This window comes from Anser anser, assembly GCF_964211835.1.
Source record: "Anser anser genome assembly, chromosome: 9".
NCBI lineage: Eukaryota > Metazoa > Chordata > Aves > Anseriformes > Anatidae > Anser > Anser anser.
This window is the reverse complement of record NC_139729.1, coordinates 1,038,200-1,061,521: the sequence shown is the minus strand read 5'-3', so window position 1 is coordinate 1,061,521 and position 23,322 is coordinate 1,038,200. Positions and strand designations below refer to the sequence as shown.

The 23,322-nt window shown below is 39.4% G+C and overlaps 1 protein-coding gene and 1 pseudogene across 2 annotated transcripts in view; one reads left to right on the top strand and one right to left on the bottom strand.

Annotated features, from left to right (window-relative positions):
- The window catches only part of LOC310904016 (nuclear pore complex protein Nup153-like), a 250,767-nt gene that overhangs the window by 30,912 nt on the left and 196,533 nt on the right, over nt 1-23,322 (bottom strand). The window lies entirely within an intron of this gene.
- Nucleotides 1,835-21,610, top strand: LOC310903976 (nuclear pore complex protein Nup153-like; annotated as a pseudogene). The gene is made up of 8 exons: nt 1,835-2,075; nt 3,286-3,425; nt 3,508-3,630; nt 5,467-5,562; nt 16,992-17,049; nt 18,588-19,199; nt 20,600-20,794; nt 21,309-21,610. The product of its transcript is annotated as a nuclear pore complex protein Nup153-like (transcript).

Below are 23,322 nucleotides of genomic sequence, written 5' to 3'. Positions count from 1 at the left end.
AAGATATGGAATGAAAATCTGTCTAATTGCCTAAGGCAATTAAAAAAATTAATTTGTTTTGCAGTCTTCGAAACAAAAGACTAGATGCTAGAATGGCAGAGGAAAATTCCGTCTCGTGTCCCGACTTTGTTTGTTTTGTTTTGTTTTTTTTTTTGTTTTGGGCTTTGATCAATTTAGTAAAGTTCCTCGTTAACTTGATGGTGAACTGGGGAACTTGTGCACGGATGTGGTTTATGAGATTATTATCCTTAAAATATTCAATAACTTTAAGGTCTACGCGGGGGGAGGGGGTGTCTTTGAGAAGGTATTTGGACCGTTGGCAACGAGGTTTGCAACTCCTTTACCTCATGAAAGATTAATTTGTCTTATATCCAGTGCCTCTCACTGTTCCTGTAGTCCTGTTGTATAAATTTGCATCTATTCTTATTTGAGTTTCTCTTAAATTAGCTGTTTTGGGGAAGTCAGCTTTTAATAAGTAAAGAAGTTTTGTCTGAGCGTGCGTAGGTAACCATAGATAATGTGGAAAGTCAGTTGCTTCTGTTGTTGGCAGAATCAAAAAATAAGGAGGAAATATCTTTGCCTCCAATCTCATCTAATTGTAAACAAGGAGATTGATGGCTTTCTGTGTAGCTGTAGCTTGGGAATGAGTTTGGAGAAAAGAATAGAGAAGGTCTTCGTGACTGAGGAACACATGTTGGCTTTCCTATGTAACTGCGTGAAAGGAGCTTTCAGTAAGAACAGCTGCACTGCAAGCTTGCTAACTCCAGGAGATCAGGAGCAGGTGGACACCCTGGAACCTTTTGCAGCTTATGTTGCTGTCCGTGGGTGTCGCTTACTATGCTTAAGAATAAGATTTTTTTTTTTAATTATTACTACATTTTGAAACCAATGTGTTTCTTCAGTTCTGAGGTATCAGTGTGCTGGAGCCTATATTGGGTGGCCTTCCGCCTGAAGAACTTTCTGTATCTCAAACGGTGCTGTCCTAAAAATCTGCTCATGGTTTGGAGAGCTAATTAGTGGTACTGCAGTGGTTATGAAGATTGAACTAACTAGTTTAAGCTTCAGTTCAAGTATCAAGAGGATAGTGGCTCAAAGTCATTTGAATTGCCCAGATTCCTGGGAGAGACAGTAGGCTTTCATCAGGCAAAATACCCATGAATAGTTCCATTCATTTAGCAAGATAGACTTCAAGGCCACCTATTCCAGGCCACTGGCATTGTTTGCAGACCCTTTGCTTCAAGAGGGAAAAATGCTCATCTGGTTACTTGGGTCAACATCCTTGTCCCTTGGGTCAAAATCCCAATAGTTAATGGGTAGGAGATGATGTTTTGCGTCTAACGTGAGCTGATATGGAAGAACTTGGGAAAAAAGTACTGCAAACGTTCATTTTCATGTTGTGTATTCAGATTAATATAACCTTTGTTCCAATATTATGGAAGCTGCAGTGTTATCTGTAATTTACCGTGTAATCTCAAATTTTGTAAAGCTTATTGCAAGCTGTACATGGGAGAAGGAGTATATATGTTTGATTTAGTGAACGGCCAAGTCAGCGTTAGAGCATTTGAGCACGGGGTCAGAATGTGGTGTTGTAAAACCTCATAGTTAACTACTTCTGGATGCAACATTAATACTGTGTATCGCAAGCAGTGTTGTTGTTGTAGCCAGACAGTTAGATGCAACCGTATCTGGGTGAGGAAGAAGTTAAATTTGGCTTCTCTCTTTTTGCGCTTAGAACTTGGCAATAGCATGGCTGTCGATAGGAAACAGGTTTTGGCTTCTGTGAGCTTGTCTATAGCAAAGCTAATTATCTCCCTGTTCTTGTCTAGAACCATCCACAAGTAGATCAGCACTGAACTTCCCAGTTGTGTTAACAAGGCCCTCTCTTCATCGGAGCCGTCTGAATTATACCATGCTGGATTCTCCTGTCCCACCTTGTCAGCCCTCGACATCTTCTATATTTGGCATTGGCAGTCCTAGGCTGTCCTTCATAAAAGAAATAGAAGATTCTACCTCTCAACAAGACGATGATAACATCTCAACAACCAGTGATTCCTCCTCTAGAGCATCTGATGAAGGTGATTTTTGTGTTCTCTGTTTAATTGACTTTTTTTTTAATGTGAAGTACCTTGCGTTCTTTAATATTCCACATCACCTTAGTAAATAAAATAGGTGAATGTCAACTTTGGATGCGAGAATTAAATTGAATTTTTAGTGTTTTAGAAGTATATAATCCTATCACCTTTTTAATAGAAGCGTGCTTTGGAATACGTTTATGATACCCTGATGTTAGAAAGAGTCAATGCTGAAATATACACGTTCAGCTAGGTTATATGTAAATTTTGAACTGGGACGGTAGGAAATCAGGCTGACTTGCCGTAGCTTGACAACTAGGCTGATTGTCTAGAAGGAAGAGTGACTCAGAATATCTAACAGACAGCTGGTTAAATGTGAATAAGTGCAGGTGACAAATAGGAACACGAGATGTTTTCCTGTGTTTCAGCAAGAGAAGATAAAGAAACTACTCTGACATAAGCTATAGGCTGTTTTTTGACCTTTCTTGGTAGAAGGCTTCAGCTGTCAATACTTTTCATGTCTTTTGCCAAATTCATTGAGGAAAGCACACCATTTTAAAATAAAAAATAAGCATCGTGTCGATGTAGGTTGGTACGTAGGTCTTCTCGCTGAAAGGGCGAACAGCAGGTTTGCAGCTTTTTCTAGTCCCCCATATAGACAGGGACTGACGTGTGCTCAGCAGGTTTTCCAGAGAACTTTTGTACAGCTGAGTAGTAGAGTAGAGTTGCTGGGCTTTAGCAATATAACCTGAGTGCACTAGAACTTTCTGGTGTGTCTTCGTAAAACATACATGGGCAGAAGATCGTTAACTCTTAGAGCAGCCTTTGGGGAATCTTCCAGGTTTAAAACCTGTGCGATTATGATCTGTGCTGGCCTCCAGCCTTTTACCAACACAGAAAAAAGCTTTGTCCGTACAAATGCACTGATGTTTATGCGGTCCTCTTTTATCTTAGCCTGAAGGAAAAAAATATCTGCATTGGAAGCACAGTATTAACTTGGTAAGATTGGTGAAAACTACTTGCAGCTCTGTGAACAGTTTTCAAGTTTGTAGGTGATACTTGGTTTTCAGTCTGTACGTGAAGTTGATCTATTTAAGGAAGCTGAAGTCATGCTTATTTTTCTGTATTGAAGAACTTGAATTAGTGTGATCTTTATTGTTAAAGTTCTGTACGTACGAGAGGCATTTACATCTAGCATACGTCATTTTGGCAGATGTTGCAGTTTTAAAAAATACTTCATCATCACTGCTCTGGCCCGCAGGAGCTGAAAGAACTCATTCCCTCTCGCAGCATTCTGCAGCTAGCTCTAAGAAACCCGCATTCGGTTTATCTGCTTTTGGAGGACTGTGTCCTGTAAGTACTGCACAGTATTTCTTTTAATCAGTTTGAATGTGTACCTGTTTTTCTATCCACCTATCGTACTGTGTTTCCGTAGGCACGTGGAAGCACATCTGTTTTTAAGCAAAACCAGCTTGGGTTTTCTCCATTTTACCCCGGAAAGACGGCCTATGGTGGTGCAGCTGTAAGATCAAGGCAGCGAAGAACGGAACCTTATCGGGTATGACAAAAGTAGTGTAGTATTAGTAGTCAAATGTAGTAGTCAAACCTGGCTAATATTTATCTGTGGATCTTCTTTTCCAAGCATGCCTACATTCATGCTATGGATATGTTGTATAAACCTGCAGTCTTTGAAAATATCTAAAATCAACTTTGCTGATCCTTTGTTCTTCTGGTACACAGAGGCATGCAGGACTAAATGCAGTCTCAAGATAAGCAGTAACATGCTTTCTGTTTTGAACGATTCATATAGTTCTTGGAGAGAGTTATTTGCCCCCAAGTGTTCTTGGAAATAGCAAATAAAAACTGCTGACAACTCTGATTAGCTAGAGCTGAATCGAAAAGGAAAGTCAAGTCAGGTTTGGTAGGAATGTATTTAAATGAAAGTGACTTTTATCGATAAATCAAAAGGAATTTGAAGAAAATGAAAACGCGGGTTTGCTGGCTCTGTTCTGACAGTCCATTTGTGCAACGGAAAAAGGGCAGTACAAGTACCTCACTTACGGGAAACCTTGAAACCTTGTGGTGCAAAGCTGGGAACCCTCTTTGGTCGGCTATTTTTGTTTTTTACAATATTACTGCATTATGGTAAAAAGAGGAACCAAAATACTAGGCTTTTAAAGGAGAGAGTAGCTTGCTTCTTGCTGCTTGCTGTGAATGACAGCAAGGTACTAGAGAGTCCAGCGAAGGGCCACCAAGATGATCAAGGGACTGGGAGCACCTCTCCTCTGAGGAGAGGCAGGGACTGCTGGGCCTGTTTAGCATGGAGGAGAGGAGGTGCAGGGGGGATCTTATTGGTGTATATAAATACCTGAATGGATGGTGCAAAGAGCATAGAGAGCCATTGTGTTTTCAGCGGTGCCCAGTGCCAGGTCAAGAGGCAACAGGCACAAACTGAAACGTGAGGCTCTGTCTGAGCATCAGGAAATGCTTTTGCACTGTGCGGGTGATGGAGCCCTGGCACAGGTTGCCCGGAGAGGCTGTGGAGTCTCCCTCTTTGGAGGTCTTCAAGAGCTGACTTGACATGGTCCTGGGCAACCTGCTCGGGGTGGCCCTGCTTGAGCGGGGGGGTAGACCAGGCGATCTCTAGAGGTCACTTCCAACCTTAACCATTCTGTGGTTCTGTGAGTCTCACTTGTGTTTTTACATGCTGCGTGGTCTGCTTCCTGTCTTCACATCGTGTGATAAGCACAGTGTGGTTATATGAGGGGTTTAACCTGGGAAGAAAAAAAGTCACACCAAAGGAAGTTTTTGACTGATATTTGAAGTTGGGTGGTGCAAATAAACAGTTTACTTTTTCAGTGTAATGTTTAGATCTGTTACAGTTTAAATCAGATCTTTATCTTTTAAGACAAAGATTTGCAGCCAACTTTAATCTTGGGGGAAGGGAGGAAGCAAGAGAGAAGTAAAACTAGTTCCTGGTTATGATTGTATACACTGATTTTAAGATGGTACACTTAGACCATCGTGAAACTCTGAGGTCTGTGTTGTTACTGAAAATGCTTTCTGTACCACAAGCCTTTTCTTGAGTTCTGTTTCCCTGATTACTGCTTCGGAGGCCTTAGCAGTCCTAGCATCATCCGTCTTGACCTTTTACAAGTACGGAGTTCTTTTATTGCTCGTGCAACAAGCACGTGCAAGATGCACTGAGGCCCAAGGTAAACTTCATTAAACTCCGAATGTATTCTCTTCTTTATGGCTTAAACTCCCAGTGACTGCATTTTTCTCTGTCATCAGAATATATTGATTGTATCATCAGTGTAGCCTTGGGACGTAAAATACATGCCTCTTTAGCTCAGAATTGACCATTGTAACACTTAAAATGCTAATTTTTCAGGCACAAAGGAGAGCGAAAGCTAGACAAGAAACTGTGCGGTCCCGCGCTACGTTAAGTACCTCAGCACGGCGCATCTTGGAGGCAATGGAGAAGCTGTCAAGCCCTTTGTTGGTAAATAGCACTTCTTTTAATCTGTTTTTGCTTCATGTGTTTATAAAACTTAGTAAATGTGCCATCAAAGCATAAAGATAAAACTATTCTTCCTTACGTTGTGGCCGGTTTAATTTATTGCGCTGTTTTTTCAACAGGATGCTAAAAGAATGGCATCTGTTTTGCCGCTGTGTTGTGTAAGTTGACCATGAACCCCCACATTTTTGTTGCAGGGAACCCTCTCTCTCAGGAAAAAAAAAAATGCCCTCTAATATTTATGCTTTGTTTTTTCCCTTAGCCTCCGGACATAGATAAACCGGATATTACTGACTTCCAGTCCAAACGAAGAAAGGTAAGAACCAATAATGTCTTAAGCTGAGGTAGATAACTTTTTCAATGCTTTATCACTATTAGAAAAATTTTCTCAAACCTCAGTGACAACATAGACATCAAATCAAGTTAATATTGGCATGTATCCACAATAGATGATGGGTTGTGAAGATTACTCAGGTTAAGAATTATGTTATCTTTGTAAGTTGAGAGCAACAACTCTAGAACACACCAAGTCGTTTTATCTTGTCCCCCAACTTGGGGTGAAGCTTCATATTAAAATTCCTGTTGAGGCAAGTTTTCTCTTGAAGAAATGATCACAAATAGAAAAATACTGATTGAGTGGTCATATAGACTTTGTACAGACTTCCGTGTTCATTCGGGCACAGAAAACTAGTTTTTGTGCTTTTTATCACCATTCAAAGTAAAGAGGAGGAAAATTGTTAATTTCCGACGCTATAAATCTTACGCTCCTAAATTCCTATTTGGAGGTAGCACAGAACTGGTGAGAATGCTGTGGTAAAGCATGATTTCCTTTCATTTTGTTTAAAAAATGAAAACTAGTCATCTTTTTTTGATGACTTTAGTTAGGGGTATCATTAAACTGCAAAACTGTACCAGGCACAATAGCTCTTGGTGTATTAAATGCCTAACTGGGGGAATTAATATTTTTCATTTTTACCTTTAAAACCAGCGATGAACCATCGTTGGAGTCTGATAAATTTTCCATAAAATTAAATGGGCATCTCTTTCTGCGAAAACATCTGTGTTTCCAGTATCAGTCTGAGTGTACAAATGACCACTTGTTAAGTGTATGGGCTTCTTAGGCTGGAAATCAAAGTGGACAGTAATACTGGTTGCTTATTGCTTTTAACTCTTTCAATCTCTGTATTGTTTAGCCAGCACAATCTCCATTTGGTAAAGTTCTAAAATGAATGTAGCAGCAACTGCTTAGTTTTTAGGGGGGTAGAGGTTTTTTTTTTCTTTTTCTTTTTCGACGCTATAAATCTTAACGCTCCTAAATTCCTATTTGGAGGTAGCACAGAACTGGTGATAATGCTGTGGTAAAGCATGATTTCCTTTCATTTTCTTTAAAAAATGAAAACTAGTCATCTTTTTTTGACGACTTTAGTTAGGGGTATCCTTGGGCTTATTAAATTGCAAAACCCTTAAATGACCACTTGAAGATCAGGTGACTGAAGGAAATAACAAGATGTGCAAACTTTTCATCTTCTGTTCTAATGAGCAAAGGGACAGTGTCTCAAGAAGTTTCTGTGCTAATTCCTTGATTGGATGGATGTATAATTAAGTTTACAATCACTTCAGAGTTTACAAACATCTCAGATTTCCTGGACCATCTTTTCACCATCTGCCAAATTACAAGGGCATGGAGAAGTGAAGTATATCATAAATATTATCCAAATAACTAAAACCAAATCTGGTGTGAATTCTCAATTATATTATAGCAATATACCTGTGATAAGGCATTAAGAAAGATCTGCCAGATTTGCAACAGAGAGCCTGAAATTGTCAGCCACTAAATGAATGTTGCACGCAGCTGTCAGTGGGTGAAAGGAGATAGATTGTCTATTCATAATACTAGAATTCATAATGGTGGCGGGAGAAGGGTAGCCCGCGATGAGAAGCAATTATTTGCTGAGGAGATGATCGTTTGTTTTCCTGCTAAAGTGAACATGCGGTTGACGGAACACTTGTGCACTCAGGCTAAACTTCTGCAGTGGGTAGCAGTGATGTGGTATTTTTCTTATTTCAAGGAACTGTACCAGGCAGAATAGCTCTTGGTGTATTGAATGCCTAACTGGGGGAATTAATATTTTTCTTTTTTACCTTTAAAACCAGCAATGAACCGTCGTTCACTCGAAGTAGATTTGTGAACTTACATAAAACATGTCTTATTCAAGGTTTCAAACTGAATGTAATATTTTTTAGAAAGATGTATTTTTGTATACTTTAGAGAGAGTGTGAATCCTATTACTAAGAGCTGGGAGATACTGTGAAATTAAAGCTGCAGCGTAAACAATTTCCTATTGGTATTGATTTGAACAATAGCATGCTTCCTAAGACTGTATTTTCTGATCCTTAAGACCGCAGGCGGAGCCATCGGTAAATCTTGTAGCCTTTAGGGTTTGTTTTCTGTCTGACAGTTCAGTTAAGTCAGTTTTGCAGAACACGCAGTGGTCTGTGTTAAAAATTAACTCTGGTCTGTGAAAATGCTTTGAAAAGGGAAGTCAAACCCACTACTTGAAGTGCATCTAATGCACATGTAAAGCATTGGATCATATTTTAATGAATGAGATTATTGTAAGATTGACAAGTTGTTTTTTTTTTGAGTGTGTTCTATTGTTTGTGTAACTTTGAAGAGGGAAAATGTAGGGAATGTGAAGCCCAGAAGCCTGTATAATTAGTTGCTTAACACTTCGAATGTTAAATTAATGAATTAAGCTACTAAAAAAAAAAATCACAGTGTGGGCAGAGGAAAAGATAGGAGCATATTCTAGGAACATGGGTTATTTTAATTATGGTAGCATGAATTATTTTGTCTATGAAGCTAACTGCCAAATTTTGAAATGGAATTCAGTCAGACTTTGGCTACTTATATATAGCTTTATGGATTTTGTTACTGGTTTTCTGGTGATTTCCCTCTACAAGTTGAACGGTCTTCAGAATTTTCAAATTGTATTCACTGAGTGCCAAGACCGATGGGGGGAGGTTTATAGTTCTGTAATTTGTTTTCATCAATAAATATTGGAATTAATTTGGGTGGACGTAAGGATAAATTGATTGCTGTTTCCCTTTCAAAGCTGGAATCCCAGAATGCATTCCAGCCTCCACCTGTTAAGAGACTTGTGACACCAACGGTAAACTGTCAACCGATGCGTTATACGCGGTATTCTGAACCATCACCGACTTCAACTACTCAGTCCAGCAAAATTTGCCAGAGAGGAGACACAAAGTACCAAGTGAGTACATTTTTGAGTCTTTATGTGCCTGTTTTTTTTTTCCAGTCTTGGAATGTTTCTCAAACCAATTGTTATCCTATCTTTGCAAAAAGTACTGATAGTATGTTTGAGGCGAGCTTTAAGGCAGTGGGAACCATTGTGAAATAGATTGAGCTTTTATGGATTTAATTCTGTTTTTGGAACACTCAGTGTCTTGTGGTTGTTTTCACGATGTCATGATGTGCTATTGAGTCATCCTGTTGTCAGTGAAAGAATATTAAAAGACAGAAATGTTTTCCTTTTATATTCTCATGTACACAAAGCTGTCACTGATGAAACATGCTCGTGTTCTGTGTAAACTATTCCAGGTGAGCTATGTGCTCCAAGTGAGAGTTCTGACAATGTGCTGAGTTATCGGTTTTGATTGCTTTGGAGTAGATGGAGTCTAATAAGTTTTCCATAAAATTAAATGGGCATCTCTTTCTGCGAAAACATCTGTGTTTCCAGTATCAGTCTGAGTGTACAAATGACCACGTGTTAAGTGTATGGGCTTCTTAGGCTGGAAATCAAAGTGGTCAGTAATACTGGTTGCTTATTGCTTTTAACTCTTTCAATCTCTGTGTTGTTTAGCCAGCACAATCTCCATTTGGTAAAGTTCTAAAATGAATGTAGCAGCAACTGCTTAGTTTTTAGGGGGGTAGAGTTTTTTTTTTTCTTGTTTGTTGATAAATGATAGAAAACAGAAAAGTATGTCCCTTTTACGGGGCTGGTAAACACAAGTTTTGATGAAAACTCTCCCCCCCACACACACAATTTTTGTCATTTTGTTTAAAATAATTACTTTCTTTGTTAGAGGATTTGACAAATTTGATTTAGTGTTCTATCAGTTTGTCCTCAATGCTGAGTGAAGCAGTGATGCTTACTTTAGCCCCAAAATTTAACTGAACTGTACCCACAATGCTGAATTACGGAACAACGTTAAGTAGGTGAGGTGTATTCAGTGCTATAAAATTAAAAATAAATAAATAAAATAAAAACCACAAAAAACCACATGAAGTGGTTGTTGGTACTTTGTGTATGCTGTACATATTCAGCTAAGTCTTGAACTAAACTTAACTTGCAGGGGATGAGAGAGAAGACTTTGCCTGCAGAACAGCGAGCAGAACCATCTGAAAGGTATGACATCTATTAATTTAAAACTTACTTGAAGAAAGAAAGAAATCTCCTTTTTCAGTACGGTCTGCACCTGAAAGGTGGTGACAGTTCTCAGTAAAAGGAATGGGAAATCCAATGAAAATTTTGTATTTTGAGGGAGCTGCAAAGTCTGGATTGTGTTTGAAGATCAATATAACTTTGAGAAAATTGTTGTTTTTATGAAAGGAAGGAAGATGAGCAAGAATAAAAGTACTGATACACCACTTTTTATCCCAAGTTTATCTTCTGAGTAGGATACGAAGATGGGAAACGAGGCACGTTATAATGCTGTATCCACAGAAAGGATCTTTGCTATTGGAGGCCTAATTTTTTCCTTCTACAGGAAATATGGCTCATTTTGTAGTTTAACTAAATCTGTAGCGTTACAAATTTTGCTTTGACAGATATTTCATGGTTTATAACTCAGTTTACTTATAACAAAATAATTTGTCCCTCCTAATGTTCCCTAGGGGAAAAGCTATTAGTTTTAGCTATTTAATTGCTTGCAGTTTGAAAGCTCTGTCCTAATGGGATGATTCTTTCTGAAGTATTCTTTAGAAGGTGAAGTAGGGGAAGTGAGTTACAGTTCAGGAGGATGTTTATTGATGTGTTTTTTTCTTTATTTTTTAAGCAAAAACATGGAGGAAGATTTATGATTTATTATTCATTTTTTTAATACTCCTTTCATGATGAAGTTAATTGTCTGCTTTGAGTTCACATGAAGACCATGTGTTCTTTAGGATCATTTGAGGCCAAATGCTAACTCATCTCTAAAATAAAAAAAATCCAGCAGAATTAATTGAATTTCTTCTTGAGGAGACTGCTTTGTGTTATACTGCTTTCTTGGTTTAGGTCAAATGAGTTATCCTCCAGATAATATTGATGGCTTTTCCTTCTGGGCAAATGGTGTTTTGGGTAATAATGCTTGAGTTAAGGGACTTTGCACTCGGTTTTTAGGGGGTCGCTCTTTTCAAAGAACAGTAGCAGGGAATTTTGTTGACTCTATGCTCATCTGCCAAGCAATTCTTATGTGACCATGGGCATTCTTTGGCTTGCAGAAAGAACTCAACACTTTGTTTTGGCATCTAAAAGTTGGACTTCACAACAACCACCTTTTCAGGGGTGGAAGCGACTGGCTTTAAGGTTCTGGTACAGGTGCAATCAGGTGCTGGGTTGTAATTATGTTTTTTTCAAACTGTTCTAAATTGTCTCTGTTAGAACTCCTTTCTACTTCTCCATTTAGGAAGGAGATACAGAAAACTCACACTGCTTTTGATTTCGTTCACAAAGTTTATTGCAGTGCCCTACCTTTTGTTTGTAGAGTAGGTAGTGGTGGTAGTGTTTTTTGTGATGCTGGTCTCTGTTGGGTGCCATGTTCTGGAGCAGGAGCACCACACTGATCTGCTGGCAAGAGTCCCTTTGGACAGTTGAGTTGGAATACTCAGTAAATCTCTGGCCCACCAATGCTATATATCTATGCGTGTGTGTGTATATATATATATTTTATATCCTGAGTCCAATTGTAGATTAGACTTGCTTGAAGGCTGACAGCTGTCTTTGCCCCCTTGAAGCTCACAGGTGTTAACAGAAAGAGGAATATGGGCTGTTACGGGCAAGCGATAGTTGTCTGAATGAAGATCTATTTTGATGTAAGACTTTTTTCAGAATTCTAATGGATTGACAGTTCGGATTAGAGAAAAGTCTGAGCATATGCCTTAGGGATCTTTCTTCCTCTATGCAGTTACAGTGCTAAGCAGGCTGTTGTCAAGTATTTGACAAGTTTAGACCAGTTCTCCTCCTCAGTATTGTGGGAGTTTGACCTGGTGTCTTCCAGTGCGATCTAATGCACTTCTGTACTGACTGACTGATTGGCTGCAAGATAAGCTTTGATGTCACGGTTTTTCCAGGCATACTTCATTTTCTTGCCATAGTACTTTTGTTAGAGTTATTCCCTATTCCACTTCTGGTTTGGGTTATTTTTTCCCCATTTGCTCTTGGATTAGGATATCTTTCTGGTTTTGAGCTAGGCTTTTTTAAGTACCAGAAAAACGCCTTTGTATGCCTTACAAAAGGGATCTGTATTCATGTCTGAAAAGACTTCTGGAATGTTGGCATACCCAAACACCTCTGCTGTTCCTGCTGATGGCCACATGAAAGCCAGAGCTGCTTCTGAAGCTTAGGCCATATTACCTTGCCACACAAGTCTAAGGCGTCCCTATTCTATCAGAGCTGTTGGCAGTGTTTCCCATGTGTATGTGTGCATATGTGCACTCTTTCTGTATTTTTGTGAGCTGTTCTTTTATATCCCTGCAAAAGATACACGTGCATCGCAGAATCAGAGAACCAGTCCTATTTAAAGGAAGCACTGGAAAATAACAATCTAAATCAGCTCTTCTATTTCAGGTCTTCTGGCTTAGTCATTGTTCCCATGTGAACGGTGCACTTATGTATGTCCTTTTCATTGCTGCTGTTAATAAAGTTTTTCCTATTTAGAACATCAAGTATTTACCAGCGTTTAGCAACTTGTGAGACAGCTTTAGTTTTTTTCTGATCAGCAGGTTTCAATTCTAGGACTAATAACAGCTCTAATATCTTGAAAAAAAAATTTGGCTGGTAATTTCTTTTTCTCTTGTTTCCCCCAACTTCTGTACTGTCGTGTGCTAGCAATGTGACCAGCTACAAATTCAGTACTGCTGCGTCCAATGGTCTGTCTTCAGGAGTGAGTAGCGGAGGTGGCAAAATGAGAAGGGAAAGAGGAATACACTATTTATCAAGAGCTGTACAAGAACAGGTAAGTGACTCTTAAATTAATTGCTGTCACTGAGCTTGCTGAAGTAACTAGCTAAGTGTGTCAGTTTTATTGCATCATAGTAAATTATAACAATACCGCTTTATTTTTGCATTGTTTTTGTTTTCTTGTGGGTTTCAGAGCAGGCTCCAATTGATTTCCTGTCTTTGAATACCTGAACTTTGCTTATGTAATTTTGAAATTTTTAATTCTCTTACCTTGGAGATTCTTCAAACTATAACATTTCTCGTTAGCAATTGAATGAATGAGTCCTAAGAAGAGAAGTTTTGGTGAAGGTTTGTATAGTTTTTCTACAGGAATGATACTTGAAACGAGTGCCAAGTATAAAAAGAAAAAAAAAGCTTAATTTTTGGTTTCATATTTAAGTCATACAGAAAGATACAGGCCAAGAGTGTGAAAAAGAGTAGTAGAAGAGAGCATTCTGCATGTCTGCTAACGATGACTCAGTTTTTGATACTCACCAAACTCATTGTGAGAGAGTTTTTTTCTCATTTTAATAGGAAAAATCTATTCCATAAAACTATGACCATGAATATTCAGATTATTTTTTCTTTTATTGGATGTTATATAAGCTGCCTGTAAGTTAATTTAAGTATTTATGTTAACATTAAGTATTTAATTAATATTAAGTTAATATTAAGTATTTAAGTTAATTTAAGTTTCAAATCATTAAATGGGACTTCTGGATGATGCAATATAAAGAAATCGTAAACACTGTTGTTTATTCCTGTAACACAAATAAAATAATGGTCCAAATATCAAAGGTTCCATAAACTTTTCAAATCAAAACTGTGAAACAGATGTAAGCTACAGGATGCACTGAATATCAGTAGTACCAACTTACATCCCTGCCTAGTCATTTCTAAGTAGATCATGATAGTACTGTACAAATTTCGGTCAGATTTTCTATGCCATTTAAAACATAACTCATCCAATCTTAGTAATCAAATAAAGTAAGTGGCAGGGATGAAAATTGAAGTTGTTAAGAGGCTCTCTTCTGATTTTTATATTTGCATCCTGATACATGGTATAGACTGTATTTACCAGAACACAATCTTCAGTGCTGCTAGTCTGACTTTCTTTGGTGCTTTTTGTGTTTAGTTTGGTTGTTGAACCTACCTGCTTCTTTAAACATTACCTTTTTCCACGTTCACTGCTGTAGTGACTTTAGAAACTTTGGCAGCTATCCTGCCTAATTTTGCAAGAGGAACACTTTCTCACTTGTCTTGAGAGTGTACTCTTAATTGAAGCCATGCGAGGGTAGTTAGAAAGGATGATGCTTCTCCAGAGCTTTGATGACTAAAGTATAGAAAAGAAAGAAAGAAAATGTGATCTGTGCGTCTCTGTTCTGCACAGGTTTTGAGTTAACTTTCAGTGTTCTTGCTGTACAGTTGTTGAATAGAGTATAATGTGGAAGCAGGCCTGCCATAAATTAAAATGACGTGGTAGACAGAGGTGGGGAGATCGGGATTTCTTCTGGAAACTTGCTTTCTCTTAATTTGTATGGATTTTTGTTCTATTTAATTTTGTTAATAAATTGGGTGGGATGGGGTGAGAAAGTAGTATGTCTTGTATAAGAAAAATTAAAATTTGCAACTTTAGGAAGTGGAGGAACCAGTGCTACCGAACATACCCCTACCCATCAGTGCTGCATCGCTGCCTCAGTTCAATTCTAGTTTCATTGGTAGTAGCGCTGTCTCAGCGTCACCGAGCGCTGTTTCAACAGCAGCAATGAGCACGGCAACTCCAGCAGCTGCGACGGGCATGGCAAATCCATCAGAGGTGGAGGGCATGACAGATCCATCAGAGGTGGAGGGCATGACAGATCCATCGGAGGTGGAGGACTTGACAGATCTATCAGAGGAGGAGGTGGAGGACATGATATATACAACGGCGACGTCGGGCATAACGTGTTCAACAGTGCCCTCAGGCTTGACATATCCAATAATGGCGGCGGGCATGCCATATCTGCTGATGACAAAGGACAAGGCAAAGTCAACAGCGGCAACGACAAGCGTGGCAAATTCAACGGAGGCGGCAGGCATGGCAGATGCAGCAGCGACGGCGGCGGGCAAGGTAAATCTTTATGCTATAAATAATGTTTACAATGAGTATACTGCTTTATTGCGAGTTGACTTTTTCTGTGGTGCTCATGAAACTAACAAATATTAGTTTCTACGCAGCTGAATGAATTGGGGTTGTATGCCAGTTTGGGGAAAAAGGCATAAATGTTTTGATTCTGCTTCTCTCAGTCTTAGAGCCTGCCAACTCCCATTTAACGTGATTGTATAACTGCTTCAAATGCTGTGGAAGTCTGCGGGGGAAGGGGGGTGTGGACTTTATGCCAAGTTATTTATAGTGGTTTTGGCAGGGGTAGAGTTAATTTTCTTCGTAGTAGATGATGCTGTGTTGCAGATTTGTGAGCAAAACAGTGTTGGTAAGGCACTGGTGTTTTAGCTGTTGCTGAGCAGTGCTTACACAGTGACAAGTCCTTTTCTGTGTCTCACGCTGCCCTGCCAGCGAGGAGGTCGGGGATGCACAAGAGGCTGGGAGGGCACTCAGCCAGGACAGCGGAGCCCAGAGGACCGAAGGGATATTCCACACCATTTAGCATCGTGCTCAGCAATAAATGCTGGGGGAAAGAAGGGGAAGGAGTGGGGAGTATGTACAGGGTTATGGCATTTGTCTTTCCAGGTAGCCATTACATGCGATGAGTCATTAATGCTACCTCAAATTTAACAACTTTACTTCTTTACTTCCAGTTCTTTTCCCTGTTCCATTTGGAGGGAGTGAGCGAGTGGCTGTGTGGTGCTTAGTTGCCTGCAATGGTTAAACCACAACTTTATTTAAGTTATTAAATTAGAGGTAACGTGGTCATATAAGCCTCACATAGAATGAGCCTAGGGTGCAATAATTGGCATATTATTGCAATAAAATAAACATTAATCTGTTCCAGAGTACTTGAAATATTTTTTGTACGGTTTGAAGTAGACAGCTGCTTTAACATGTTGAGGTGTTTGCTGAAGTTCTTGGAGTATCATTGGGCTGAGTTTGCCGTTCTTCAGCTTCCTGGCTTGCTTTTCCGTGCATTTAGACCTAAGTAGCATCTCCAGCTTTTCCTCTCAGTTTCTGGAATTTGGTTTTGAAGATATTGTCCTATACCCACTTGGAAACTTCCCTGTGTTTTATTATTACTTTTATCTGCAAAATAACTCAAACATCAGGTTTTTCGACGTCACTGCGGGACTTCTGTTGGGTAGTGAATTCAGGTAGTTGTTGCTCTTAAATATAAACCTTTAATTCTTTTGAAAATACAGATACAACCAACAAGTACTGTTAGCAGTCCTGAGTTTGCGTTTTCATCTCCAGTTGTGAAATCTACTGAGGCAGAAGTGCTACCTACGTCTTCTGTAAGTAAAATAATAAAGGAGCTTGACTTTTTTTCTTAGGCATTTAGTAGGCTGTTGCAGAACACTAAAGCAGAATCTGCCTTGATGGAGAAAAGTATGTAGGCTTCTGGCTTATAATTTGTCATTCAGCATGCGTGCTACAAATGTGAAGAGCAGCTTTCAGATTTGGTTTTGTGTGTGCATTCGATTGAAGTTCCTGTGGCTTGAGAATCTGAAAAACCTCTCTTGTTCATAGCAGATTGGGTTTACATTTAGTGTTCCCGTTGTAAAATCAGCAGAACTTTCTGGACCCAGTGGTACTCCAGTGACGCCCTTTCTTACCCTAGGTAACTGAAACTTTAGCACTTCAGATCTGAAGTGCTGATTTTCCTTTTTTTCTTTATTAAATCTTCAATCTGTCCTGTCTGCGCATGCTAGCAATTCCAGGCAGTGTTGGACTTCTGCAGTATTTTTCCAGTGACAGATCTGCTTTTATAATTTTTGTTTTGTTTTGTTGCTTTTTGTTTTGCTTGTAATCATAAAGCATTGCAAAGTAAGTAGAATTTGTGAAGATTCTTATGTGAGAAGCATGAAAGCTGGAAATTCTTGTTTCTAACAAAAGTGAGTATAATCTGCTCTAACTAGGTCACATTGTGAAAGCTGTTTTTGTTTTCTTTTGTTTCAAAAGACACCACCACCTCAACCAACATCAACACACAGAAAGAGGAGGTCAAAGATTTTGCTGGTGGTCCCTTCACCACTGCCCACGTATTAAAGGAAGGAAGCGTCTTAGACGTTCTAAAAAATCCTGGAGAGATAATGAACTCCTTTTAAAAAGATGCTGCAAAAAATACGCTAGCATTTTTTATTAAAAAAAAAACCAACACACGACTTATGGTTAATAGAGTATCTGCTATAAATATGAATGTAGGAGAGCATTACATTAAGCGCTGCGTTTGTTAGGGTGCATCTGCCCCCTTCTATTCTAAGTGGTGTTTGTTGCTGGAAGTAAAACTGCAAGATGAAAAGCAGATGGGTTGCATCTCCTTTACGTGTTAGGATGTAATTGTAAATGAGGTACTAAGAGAATTAGCCAGATAATCGGTGTTTCATTTTAAGTAAATACAATTTGTGGAATTGAAAAGGAAATGTTTGTAAAACTCAACACTCCTGTCCCACCTTCAGCCCAGGTGAAGAAAGAATAGGAAAGAGCTTCAGTTCCAAATACATGGCGAAAGCTGCGAATCTTTGGGCCTTAGCTTACAATGGCTCCTGTGGATTAAAATTTAAACTGCAAACAGAAGTGGAGTGTTTTACGTTAAAAACCCTTTTCTGAATTTTGTTTTTAAGCAATTGCAATTGTTTTCAACAGTTTCATAAAGTGTGTCTGTGGAAAAGATATCTTTTAAGAAAAAGGGCTTTATTGAATTTGATCTTTTCCCAAAAGTCTTCTTCTAACTTACATACTTGTTAAGAAGGCAGCACATTTCTCTGTTGGAAAGAGCTAAGTGAGAGAAAATACATTGTGCATTTTGTTTAAGGAAAGACCTCTGAGTGAAGTGACATTCACTTTCTTTATCGGTTTAAAAGAAGCAGAATCTAAATCCACATTGTTCAAAGACTTCATTTTTGACTAAAAAAAACCCAACAAACAAACCACAAAACAACTATGTTCAAGGTAGATTTACAAGCAACTTGAGCTGCTGTTTAAGATGCATTTCCTTTAGTCTTTCTGTATTAGTAGCTTGTCTTTCCTGTCAAAATTGCCACCTTTTAAATAAGGAGTTGTCCTGTGTCCGATGCATTTTGAAAAAGATTATAGAAAATTAGACAGTTGTTCAATTGTCTTGAGTTTTTATTATTTAATTAATATTCAGCATCTGTGGGAAAATACCGCATGGATTGCTGCTCCGAGTACAAACTTCTGTACAGTTACTGGAGTAGATTTGAGTCATCTGCTACGGAAGGAGGAGCTTTAGAAATTTGATTCGATTGGGCATCGCGTCTTAATCAAATTGTATTATTTCCATTCCACGTTGGACTGTCAGATTTCAGTCAGCTACTGTCTGTTTGTACTTGTATCGACCAGTGAAAATGTTGATTTAAAGCTTGCTTGGAAACAAAGAGTTAAATGAAGCTTTAACGAAATGTTCTGTTGTGACCCAGTGCAGCAGATGAAATTTCATCCGTTTAGATAAGATTTCTGGGGACTTCCTGTTGCGCTCGGTCTGAATGTCTAGTTGTAACCATTGGCACCTGAGTTGAAATTTTTGCCCTCTAGTAAAGTCACTTAGTTACATGTAGTGAGGTGCTGCGCTAACAGGAAGACTTTTTTTTCTTGCTTCCTAGACTTTGGATTGTTGAAAACACGCTCTTCTACGTCTGCACAACCTACAACAAGCACAGTGGTTTATACTAGGCCTGCAATAACAACTTTTTCTGCAGGTAAAGAGACTTCTAAACAAGCATCGCACTGGCAATCTGATACATGTGACCCTTTTCTGCAAAACAAAGACATAAAGGACAAATGTGTAACTTGTCAAGCTACTAAAGCGTCAACAGTTGAGAGTATGAAACAGACAGTAAGTTCAAGTCAATGCGACACCTCAAAGCCAGCAGCGCCCCCAGCAGGGATGCTGGGCTTTGGAGACAAATTCAAAACAGTACCTGGAACGTGGGATTGTGATACATGTCTTGTCCAAAACAAACCGGAAGCTACAAAATGTATAGCATGTGAGACACCAAAACCTGGAACGGGAGTAATGCCTGCTCTGACATGACCAGTGGTCACAGACAGCTCGGTGACAGTGACATCCTCCTCGAGCAGCACTGACACAACAGCCACTCTGGGCTTTGGAGACAAATTTAAGAAGGCGAAAGGCTCTTGGGACTGTGGAATATGCCTTGTACCAAATAAGACGGAAGATAACAAATGTGTAGCCTGTCAGTCTGAGAAACCAGGTATGGTCCTTTTTTTCCTGTTGTTTCCATCCTAGCCTCTGTGAATCTTGTACAGAATAAAAGTACGTTGCATATATGGAATATTTTAAGCAACACGATTCCCAGGTACGGTTGATGGGTTAGCGGCTGTCTGCAGGATTGGTTTACAGGCACTTCAGAGGTCTCAGCCCAGGTTCCAGCCTGTCGCATAAATTGAACTGATTGTGAAATGTATTAGTACGGAGCTGGATCAATGCAGATACCCCCGGCTTTGCAGCTGGTGAGGGAAGATGGCTGAAGTGAGTGACTTAATTTAAAAACAACATAGTGATTTTTCACTGGCGAAAATGAGAACTCCATAGAAAGAGTTAAAAATGACTGCGTTTTTCTCTTTCAAAAAATAAGTAAAAAAAATTACAGAATGTGGCCAAAATGCCTCTACTCACTGTTTGTATGTAATTGAGGGGAGATGTGAAGCCAGATTTCAAGACAGTGTAGTCTTAACTAGTCTTAAGCTAAAGCAGAGAGATGCCTATGAAGGTCAGTGGTAGGCTTCAAGAATGCGAGTGACCCGCTGGGTAACTTCTTCAGGGCAGTACTGGGTTGTTTCCCATTGTGTGTGACCGTAATTGATTTTGAGCGTGGTTGTATTGTTTTTAAAATACGATTCTAATTCTAACTTTGACTCTAAATGTCATTTAACATGCCATTACATCGAAAAACACCTGTGCAAATATATCGTGGAAGAAACAAATTAAGGTGGACTAGACCGGGCTTTTGTAATCATCCTGTGCGGTAAGACTGAAATTTCATGAGGTAAGATAATGGATTTCAGACAGAGTTGATTCTCTTGGACTTCCAACCTCTGAGCGGTCAGTCGGCATCTTTGTCTGAGGCTCTTGCCATTGCAAGGAGGAATTTTGGAAATGAGGGGTTTACTGTGACCATGGTGCAGTGAATTGCACGGTTACGTTGCACTTGTCAGGAGGAAGAGCGATGCAAGTAATACTAGGATAAAAGTTTTCTGCGTGTGCCGTGGAAGGGAAGAGCCATTCTTGTCTTTCCGGTTTTGAATTTGAAGCGTTATCTTCTGCTTCTCTCTTAAAAGGCACCTTTTTTTTTAAAAGGCACCTGTCAGGCCTCTTTATGGAGGTTACACTGTCGTCAACAGCAGCAGAAGCTTGTGTGCTGAACAGAGTTGTGTGTTGTTTGGAAGCTTTGAGTTCCACTCTGTTTTTTTGTTTGTTTCTTTGTTTCTTTGTGGGTTTTTGGTGGCTTTTATTTTCTTCAGGGGCGGGGGGGGGAGTTGCGGAGTAGTTTTGAACATTTCTGTGGGATTTGACAAATCAAATTTAAAAGTTAATGCTCATTTTATAGTTCATGTTCAAACAGGATGGTTAACTGTCTTGTTTGTCTCACAGAGGGTCCAACACCTGTGACCAGTAGCAGTGCATCTGCATTTTCTGCTCCTTCTGGAGAATTTCTGGATTTAGACAAATTCAAGAAGCCTGAAGGAAGCTGGGATTGGGAGACCTGCTTGGTTCAAAACAAAGCAGAGGCCACGAAGTGTGTAGCCTGTGAAAGTGCAAAGCCAAGCACCAAAGCAGAGCTCAAAGGTAATCCTTAATGATTAAAACGAGGATGCATATTCTGTGATTTATTTTTTGGTTTGCTCTGATTTTTTTTATTTTCTTACCTGTTAAGCACAATTATTTTTTCCTTTGAGGTGTGGCAAAATTATTCGTTTTTCCTGTAGGAATATTGCCTAGATAACATCTGTTTCCACACTTTTCCCCAAGAATAAGTTTATCCTTTTTAGAGAAAAGCTTTCATTAATGACGTGCTTGTTCTTTACATGCCCTACACGTTGTTCATTTGGAGTTCAGACTAAAAACATGATCTTTCAAAGAAGTTCGTATACTTTTTAAAGCCAGGTGGTGGGCAGAAAACACAGTTGTGAAAAGTTTTATGTAGAGAGGAAGCATGGGGTTTTCTTGTTTGTTTTACTGTTTGGTGGGTTGTTTTTTAAACAGTTTTGACTGGAAAGATCAGGACTAGAATGTAGTTCAAACCTTCACGTACTGCAGATACACCGTGGGTTACGGACTTGACATTCACTTATTTCTGCAGGTTTTGGTACTGCGACTGCGTCCACAAAATGCTGCCTTGCCATCATTTACATTCGGTGTTCACTCAGAGTGTTCAGGTGCAGAGTCTGCAGCTGCCTCACAGTTTATTTTGGGAAGGACAGAAGAGAAGCAGGATTCTGTCACTACTGCTGCTCCGTTAGTGTTTGGAAAGAAAGCTGATACTGAAGAGTCAAAGACACAGCATCTCAACACTAGGTTTAGACGAAAAATTGCGACACCTTAAGGAACCTGTCCTGCATCTCATACAAGCACAGAAGTTGCAGTGTCTCAATGCTAGCAGTACAGTTGGTGGTAAAATCTTTAGTAGGGTGAAATAGAGGCCTCACACCTTTCAGAGAAAAAAAGAGATTATTCCCACATACTTGCAACTATGCTGCAGAGTGTACTGCTGTTACTCTAGTGCTACAAAGGTCCAAAAATCACTGAACAGTTATTAGCCAGTTTTGTATTCCTTTAATTTGTTGAAAGACTGCAGTAGAGGATTGAAGTTTTTATTGAGGATCACTGTGTGGAAAAATTCTGATTGTTAAATGTCATTTGTATGACTTAAGAACCGCGTTTTGGAGTACAGAATTCAGTATTAATTCCAGAAGGGGTAAGGGGAAGGACATTAGCTAGTAATCCCGAACAAAAGCAGTGTATAGAGCTATACTGATTTTAATCGCAGTATTCTTACAGTTGGTCTGTTACTGAACAGATATGTTTTGGGGAGATATGGTGGCCAGGGAGGCGTGTGTGTTTGTGTGCTTCCTCTTCTAGTTAAGGTTCTGGGGTTTGGTTTAGTCAGGAAAATTCGATGAGGCACCTTGTGTAAAAGGAAATGTTAACCAGCATTTTTCAACACGGTGTAGTCCCTTAAAAGTGTCATAGATGAAAAGAGGCCATAACCGCTGGGGGAAAAAGTTAGTGGGAAACTGAGAGCAGGATCACATTCAGTAGTGAGAGAGCAGCAGCCTAGGGAAAGCTGATGAATGACTGTAACAGATAGTTCTATTTTAAGTGTAAAACAACACTCAGTACTTTATAATGGTGGTCTTACCAGAGGGTTCTTCTCCATGGCTCCTAAAAGCACGTCTTGAAGGCATTCAAGTGCAGTGAACTTAAGCTGTAAGAGTTGGGCTGGTAAGCTTGGCCTGATTTGAAGCTGTAGGCACGGGGCTATAATTTCTGAACAGGCTACAAAAGAAACTGTACCACTGTGCTTTTCAGTGCTCCGTTTAGCAAAGCCATCAAATTGTTGCAGGCAATTGATGTTGTTCTTCTAAGAGCACCTGAAAGATATTTTTGTTTGAAGAGTTCAGAGGTACCGGTTAATACTGGTTCAGATAATTACAGCCAGCTCTTGGTGTTTGTGACCAATAAAGTTTGTGGCTCCAAAAGGAGTGGGTTAGTGCTAACTGATTAACTGCTGTATATGCAGAAATATGGAATCTGATTACTTACGCAGAGAGCACTTAAAATGTATTGTTTTGCTGGCTCTCAGTGAGTTGCATCTTAATGCTACCAAGGAATAAGCTTTTTGCTTCTGGCCCAAGTGTTTTAATTTGGTGAAAGCCTTTTCTGTGCACGTGCACATGCCAGAGAGGTTGCTTAAGTAATAGAAGCTATAGTAGCTGCTATCTTCTGTTTTTTGTAGAAGACAGAAACTGAATTCGTTAGCTTTGTAACTGTTATGCATACCAGAATTGGTTTTCTCCCTTTTGAAAATAGTAGAGGGTATGCCTATGACAGATTTGGTGAGCAAGGTGATCAGATGAGGGCACTGCAAGACTGCCAGAACGCACCAGGTCTGAGTTGTGCACAAGTTGAACCAGAGTTGTGAACAGAGTTGTGAACCAGAGTTGTGCATTGATACAGTTATTCTAAATAATCAGATTCTTGTAGCTCTGCCTTTGGAAAGTCTGTGGCCCTTGCTGTAGTGGCTGTACACACGATGCAGTCTACAAAACCAGAAATGCAGAAGTCCTATGTTTTGACTCCCTGGATTCATCAAC